The 8800-nt window shown below is 33.4% G+C and overlaps 1 protein-coding gene across 1 annotated transcript in view; it reads left to right on the forward strand.

Annotated features, from left to right (window-relative positions):
• The window catches only part of LOC141375737 (E3 ubiquitin-protein ligase RBBP6-like), a 307115-nt gene that overhangs the window by 93864 nt on the left and 204451 nt on the right, over positions 1 to 8800 (forward strand). The gene's annotated exons all lie outside the window — the stretch shown is intronic.

Below are 8800 nucleotides of genomic sequence, written 5' to 3' on the forward strand. Positions count from 1 at the left end.
TATGTAACTGTCATTTTAGCACTTAAAGGGATGATTCACACAAAAATTAACATTTACTCACTATTAATTTACCCTCAAGTGTTCCAAACCTTTAAGGGTTTCTTTTTTCTGTTAAACACAAAAGAAGATACTTTGAAAAACGATGGAAACCTGTAACCATTGACTTTCATATTATTTGTGTTTTCTATTATGTAAGTCAATGGATACATGTTTCCATCTTTTTTCAAAGTATCTCATTTGTTTTATTAAACAGAAAAAAAGAAACCCATAAAGGTTTGAAACACTTGAGGGTAAATTAATAGTGAGTAAATGTTCATTTTTGGGTGAACTATGCCTTTAAGGAGTGTCAAAATAGCTTGACAAAAGAATTAACAAACCTCTGTAGAAAACAACTCTGTTTGTGTTTGTCCAAGCGACGGGCTCATGGAGGTACCGAAAGAGAGAAGCAAAGAAAGATGAAGAAAACATGACATTCACTTACTGAAAGCTTCAAGTCTTCCATAACCAATCATGTCCTCATAAACTATGAGTAAACACACATATTTGATATAACAATAGCTTGCTGCTAACTCACATAAAATAGACATACTTGGTCCTCATAAACCATGACTAAACACACAGGACTGCTACGTTGAATGTAGTAGAAATATGAAACTGTCATTTTAGCACTTAAAGGGATGATTCACACAAAAATTTATATTTACTCACTATTAATTTACCCTCAAGTGTTCCAAACCTTTAAGGGTTTATTACTTCTGTTAAACAACAAAAACAAGATATTTTGATGGAAGAAGAAAACCTGCAATCATTGACTTCCACAACAGAAAACACAAATAATATGGAAGTCTATGGTTACAGGTTTCCATATTTTTTCTAAGTATCTTCTTTTGTCTTTAACAGAAGAAATATCCCAATAATGGTTTGAGACAAGTAAAGGGGGATCAAATAATGAGACAATTGCACTTTTTGGATGAACTATCCCTTTAAGGAGTGTCAAATTAGCATGACAAAATAATTAACAAACCTCTGTAGAAGACAGCTCTGTTTGTGTTGGTTAAAGCCACAGGCTCATGGAGGCGCTGAAAGAGAGAAGCAAAGAAAGATTAAGAAAACATTAAAAGCTTTAAGTCTCGCATAACAAACCATGTCCTCATAAACCATGAATAAACAGATTTAACAAAACAATAGCCTACTGCTAAGTCACATTCAGTAGACATACTTGGTCCTCATAAACCATGAGCAAACACACAGATATTAAAACAATAGCCTATTGATAGGTCAGCAAACTTGACATTGTTTCTCTTGATATCTCAATATTGTAAGCTATAAAAAAAAAGCTTTAAATATTAGTAATATTTGTTATTTCTCAAATGTGGTAAAAAACAATATTATTATAATATGTAGGCCTAGTAATGGTTAAAATGCTCAATTTTGCATAGATCTGGCATGTTAAACTTTAAATTGGTCTTTAATGCACAGGACAGAGATGACATCAGAATACAAATTCAAAATTCTGAAGATGAGTGTTAGATGTATGCTTGCACTCTCTTATGGTCCACATGCAAATAGATCATTTTCACTGGTATAACCAGGCATTTGTCATCATCAGATTTCAACTTGCATTATTTTCATCATTTAACAACAGTAGTTTATACTGCAACGGTGTAAACGTTTAATCTTACACAGGGCTCGAAATTAACTTTTTTACTTGGTAGCACCGGTGCTCCCAACTTCAAAAATTTAGGAGCACCAGAAAAAATTTAGGAGCACCACAAAAAATTTAGAGATGACATTGATATTTGTGTGCAATAATTCCAAAATGTGTATGTATTAAAATTCTAGAATATTAATGATGATGAAAATGACAATAATAGTAACAATGAATTACATTTGTCATTATCATGCTGCCTTGAATGTGCTTGAATGCAAGTTATCTGCTATAAAAAGTCTGTTACTTTCTGAAAAATAAATGTATAGTTTGCATCAAACAAAAATGAAGCATTGCAGTAAGAAATATTTTTTTTGTACTGCTAAACAGCATATATATGCATGTCAGTTTAATAAATAATATTTCAGCTGCAAAACAAACAAAAGATTATAATAAAATATTAAATTCAAGGCTGAAAGCTGCAAAACAGTCATCAGTAACTAAATAAAAAAAATATATACATCTCATGAAAGAATAGGCAAAAGAAAGTAAATAAAGTCTCACTTCTATCACTATTTAAAAGTTTTGGTTTCAGTTTGTGTCAATTTAAATGTTCAGTCTGAGCTGATCTTCATTTTTCTGTGTTTGTGGAAAAGCAGGCGAGTCAGCCGACCCAATTTATGAGCAGGTTGAGCACCGGCGCAATACCGCTGTTTGTTATGAGACGCAGTTTCAGTGTAAACTTAGTAAAGGCGAGCTTCTTTGGCGATGATACAGTATTAGATTTGACTTTTAGCGGACATTTGCGCTGAACACGYAGTGAATGCAACGCATGGAGATTCGACCACCTTCTCCGAAAAGCACGTACTCGATTGATCTCAGCTGGCGGATCAATATTCACCACGTGTCATGATCGCTCTCATCTGCGCCTCAACTTTAGGTGGGGTTTGCACTTTGCAAACCTGTGTGCTTTACGTTTTCACACTTTAGCCGTTTGCATTTCCCGTGGACATAAAAGCTCCCTCCCTGTCATCTAACAGTGGATAGCCTTGAGTGATTGACAGCTAATATGAACCAATATAGCGGCAGGGAAGAGCGATTCAGCACGTTTTAAAAAAAAAATCAAAACAGGTCGCACTAATGCGCCCAAATATATTATGAGGTCGCATCGATTAATTTTCGGGCGCATATGCGACCAAAATGGTCGCAATTTCGAGCCCTGTTACACATAATACTCACCGTGTGAATAGAGGCTAATCTAAAGAAAAAACTTTGAATTGTTATATTGCGATTCTCAATATAATAATGTATCGCTACACCCATATTAAATGTATTATTATATAAAAATAACTGCACAGATACAGGAACAATAAGAAAATATCTCTTCAGATCAACATTTAAAAGACAATTATATAGACAAACCTCTTTGAAGCTCACTCTGTTCAGAATTCAAAGATAATGGCTCATGAGGAGACTGAAAAACATAATCAAAACACAGAAAATAAAGCTAAAACAACTCAAGTGTGTGCTAAACAGACATTATTAAACATTATATTTAATACTACATACGGTTCAAAATATGCCAATTTTTAAAATAAAATCCAATATACCCTACCTTTGCTTTTTCATGTTTGTTACAGGAGAGAAGGTCAACTCCTCCACATGACACACTCTAAAATTACAATTGTATGTTGTGATATCGTGCAGAACAATGTTTTAAAATTAAACACAAGGTACTTTTTTTTATACAAGATTAAAATTGTAACTCTGCCAAATAAAAACAGTTCTGTCAACACATGAACACTGACTCCACAGAGTATGCATCACAAACTTTTCTGGACAGTGAAAACTGATACAGAAGAAACTAAATCATTGAAAAAATTCATTATGTTGGTTTAATRGTGCACAAAAAGTACACTGTACAGGAAACTGGCCCAAAACAATTATCTAATACTTTACTATTTGATAGTGTCAGGCCCGGATTAAGAACTCAAGAGGTCTGTATTAAAAAAAATAAGAATAGAATACATTTTTTTCAAAACAAATCTATAATATATTGCCCACATTTTTTAAATAAATTATATATATATATATATATATATATATATATATATATATATATATAGTCTACAAAGATTTAACTTATTTTTTAAGAAAATGAAAATTTTCTTATGAAAATGAAAATTGATGGTATAAGTACACTTGTTCAAGTTAACTGAAGCAGTACTAAAATATATATTTTAAAAGGTATTTATTACTATTCTCCACTGTGCTTTGCGAGAGCGCTTACTGAACAGCACGTTCGTTGACATAAGACTGCCCAGGCACGAATGCAATGTGAGTGCAGGCCGTAGGGGGAGACGGAAGGGGGGAAAAGCATGCTTCAGCCTGGTTCATGGCAACTGTACAGTGCGAGTATGCCCTCAGACACACAATGAATCCAGTCTGCACTGCCATTAGCATCCTCCACCTGGTTAATGCTAGCTTGCACATAACATTACCATAACGTCTTCTATACTCTCATTCTCCTCATCATGGGTCTGTTTGAAGGAGTGAATACATGAAACATGCCTCAATAAAGATGCACCCTCTCCTCTTTTTCTCTTGTGATTGCCAAATCCACTTGTTCACTCATTTTGATCTACGGCAAATACTACACTACAGTCCGCTCAATTCAGTGCAGGTTATTTCAAAACTTACAAGCACTTCACCAATTAAAGCATGCTGTTTAGTTAAAAAAAGTAAAGAAGGAAAGGAAAAAATCTGCATGCTTTTTATACATGGTGACATTTTCTGACAATTTAAATACAATGATAATAATAATATATGATAGGGGTGTAACGATTTATCGTTGTACGATTTATTGCGATGCAAAAATGTCTCGATATGCATCGTGGCGTTATGACGATATGATTACGATATGACGTCCGTTTTCTCTTATTAGTTGAGCTGTTTGCACGTGAGCTACGTTCCACCTGCTGTCGCACGTGAGTTCAGATTGCAGCAGCAGTAATGTTAGCAAACCAAGATGAGTGGAGTTGAAATAGAGGATGGCCCATCCTCTCAAAATCAGACGTCTGGCAACATTTCGGTTGTACAGTAATTGCTTTAGACTCGTCCGCTTTTTGACACGCATACTGGGTCACACATACTAAGTTTTAAAGTCTTCACAGTGATTTACATACTTTGCACAGCGACAGGGATACCTCCTAATGGTGTTGAAAGAGTCACATACTGTATTTATAAGGTACAATTCACCTTAAAATATCATTCTGTCTTCATATGATGTATTGGCGGCCGCAAAATCACACATGACATGAGCTGACCGTGAGCTGTTACTACAAAGGGCGGACTATGATAGACGCGTGCGTATGGCAAGCCGTTTTAACATTTAAACCTTTGATCTGACTATCCATAAATATATTTAGAGATATCTCTAATTATATTTTGACTAGTCATAATTATAATTCGACTAGTCAAAATATAATTAGAGATATCTCTAAATGAATTTAATTAAATATGAATTACATATATTTATGGATAGTCAGAACAAAGGTTTAAATGCTAAAACGGCTTGCCATACGCGCGCGTCTGCTTCAGTGAACAGAACCTGCAGGTTGTGACTAATAAAGTAGTAAACAACATTCAGTTTGTGGAACAGAGTGATCTTTCAGGAGCAGCGTGGGAAGTTTGAACAGCACTTAGCAGTGTAAATGAAACCGAAAACGTACACATTATTTAAACAATCATATCGATTTTAGAGTTATGATTACGATGAGCTAACCCTTTAAAGCTAAATTTGAGTACAGAGGTACACAAAAATGCACGTCAACATGATACACTTGATAGCGCCGACATCAGCGACGCCGAAGAAATAGTAAACCTGCCTAAACTGCTAAAAAGAGTCACGACTGTCCTGTGTAATGATAAGACGGCCACCCTGTCACTCATGCCCAACATGAAGACAGCCATCCATAAAAACCTCTCAGACAGATACACATAAGTTCAGGATTATCTTATAGAACTGCTGATTACCTGGAAATGTAGATTTTTTTTTGCACACACAAAAAACGCAAGTGACCAAGCAAAGCCTTAAGCTCTCACTGTTAAATTCAATTGAATAGAAAGCTTATTTTTTTGCACCTTTACTTAAATTGTTCCTTAATTTTGTCTCTGTCATTTCAATAATATTTTTAAAGAAGTTTTTAAATTGTTTTATTTTCCAGAGACAGGCCTGTTTAATATATTTTCTAAAAGAAGGTTCAGTTTAACAAGTTGAAACAAAAGAAATACATAAAAAATAGTTTACTTGGTAAAATTTGCATTTCAGTTAAATTTTCAATTTTTATTCCAAATATCGTGATACATATCGAATCGTGAACACCATATCGTGATACACATCGTATCGTGAGCTGAGTGTATCGTTACACCCCTAATATATGATATTGACTATTTGCTAAGAGGAAATGCCTAGTTTCTAAAAAAAATGTTTTTAAAGAGAGGGAGGCAACCTTTATTAAGACATGTGCAACCTATTAAATGCTCTTCAACAGAGCCATGAGGTAGGAGAATATGGGTGAAGTAGCGCTAGTTGTGGCAAATGATAATCGACAGGCTAACCAGGGTTTGGGAAAGGGCGACTAATAGTGGTGTAACGGATCCAAAATCTGCAGTTCGGATCACTCTACGTTTTTTGAGTTATGGATCGGACCATTTTTTGGATCAGCAAAAAAGGGAGGAGACAATTTGCTTTCCATTTATACAAAAATGTTACTGCATAATACATTGCTTTTAACAAACAGAAAATAGAACCTGTAATTTTAATAAAAAATAAAAATCAGGAAATAACCAGCTAAAAAAAAGTATTCAATATGAAATATGATCTTTGCTACTGTTGCTGATAATGCAAAATATATAGAAATCTTGTACAACATATATTTATCTTCAATTAATGATTCAACAATTCACACATAAAACTTCATGTTTCATTATACTGTAGGTGTATTATATTTGAAAACCTATTCAATTACATAGTTTTGATGTTTGTTTGTCGCCATCTGTTGGTTACACAATGTAGTTGCTTTCACCAGCATCTTGTTTCATTAAACAGTGATTTTATTCTTACCATAATGAATGCATTAATGCAGGCTAAACAAACAGTGACAAAAAAACACCTTAATAGCCAAAAGCATTTATGTAGGTCCCACAACGTCATCATTATATTTTACAGGGAAGCCAAAATGCTTTCATTCATGCAATTTGAATGACACGGGAGGCGATCTCTCTGCGATTGTTATAAATGTTGGATTAACCTACAAGTTCAAAAAAAGTTATTAATCTACGGGTCACGCGCATTCCGAACCGTGGGTTGTGATCCGTATCGATCACGGATCAACAGTGATCCGTTACACCCCTAGTGACTAACGTCACAAATAAATAAATACAAATGAATTCTATTAAGATGTTGCTAACATTTGAAAATAACTTTATTATATATTTAAAATAACTATTTAGAGAAATAAGATAAACATCATCAAAACACACGAGGCACTTGTGACTTTATTTAACATTTGCATTATTTTAATTTTTTTTTTTAAATGTTTCCTAAAAATAAATGTATTTCCCATCTGATATCCAATGGGGAGAAAAAAAATAAGAATAAGTTCAGCAGACGGTATATTAGAACTCGAGTTGATGATCAATCGCGTCAAAACATGTTGCTGTGCATTACAAGCTACACCACTGGCGCTATTTAGTTATGTTGTCTCTGTCGGTCAGACATCACTTGTCTGACAAAATTTGTGTAAATGGCTTATTCCATCAATGTGTGTTATTAACCATTGGTTAATCAGGCCCTGGATAGTGTACAATCTTTAATAGTTTTAACTTTTCACTAATATGGAAATCATTAATATTAGCATTTTTTAGACTCTTAAATTAAACATTAACATTTTAAAGTGTGGTTTTCAATTAGGACATTTCTTTTTATTATTATTATTATTTAAATGTTATTTGTTGACATTTATAATGTCTTGTCATCAAATCATCATTCATGACTTAATTTTTTTGTGTTAAATTAAACTCCTTTTTGCATCTTAACATTTTATACACTATGCTTATAATGAAACAATAACTGGGGACTACCTGCAGTAAGAAAAAACATGTACAAAACTTTGGTACCTTTGATGTCACTGATGTACCTCCACGTAAGCATGTCTTTATCCTTCCCCAACCTCACATGATGAGCAGCATCTTTCAAAGGATTTAATCCTCTGCTTTGACTCTTACCACCATTCATTCACTGTTAAAATATTATATAAGGTTAAACTTCACAGTTTATAATATCAATACAATACCACATATGCAAAGCAGTATTAATATATGTGACGTAGTGTAAAATTCTCTAAAGAAGACCAAAACAGAAAATAGTAATATAGTTATCAAATTTCATAATACAGTTATCACATTTCAAACCATTTAACAAAATATAAGTTAGTAGTGCACTATTTTGACAATTTGATCAAATAAAGTTATTTAACTTGGGTAAGTTAACCTCTTTTCATAATAAAATTTCATTTATTCAAATGTACAGTTTAACTGAACACAAGTTTATCACAAAAAAACATTAGAAAAAATAAAACCACACATTTACATTACTAAATTCAAACATTTTGTTCAATCATGCTTAATAATTCAAGTTTAGTAAATTGTTTCTACGTCATATTTATGTTTAATATACCTTGTTACCATGTTATTTATACCATATTCGAATGGTCATTGCTTCTCACATAAAAGTATGTGTAGAAAAAAAATCACAGTTACATAGTGCATCTATCATAACGTTACATCTCATGGAATCAGACGGCGAATTGTTTACCGCGGAGGAGTGAGCTCTACCCGGTTCTGGGTTAAATCGACACCGGCGCTTCCGAGCCAGATACAGGCCTAGCGCGTGCTATTATTAGCAAATACACATTTTGAAGAACTACTTCTGATGCTGCCATTACAAACACCTATTTCTAACGTTTATTTGTTCTCATCTTCTGTTCCCAGTCACTAATTATTATTGTCTAAAACAGTACGCGCCGGATATAAATATATAAATAAACTTGCTATTTTGAATAACAAGTGGAATAATACAGTACATATAAT

This window comes from Danio rerio, chromosome 8 (genome assembly GCF_049306965.1).
Source record: "Danio rerio strain Tuebingen ecotype United States chromosome 8, GRCz12tu, whole genome shotgun sequence".
NCBI classification, from domain to species: Eukaryota; Metazoa; Chordata; class Actinopteri; order Cypriniformes; family Danionidae; genus Danio; species Danio rerio.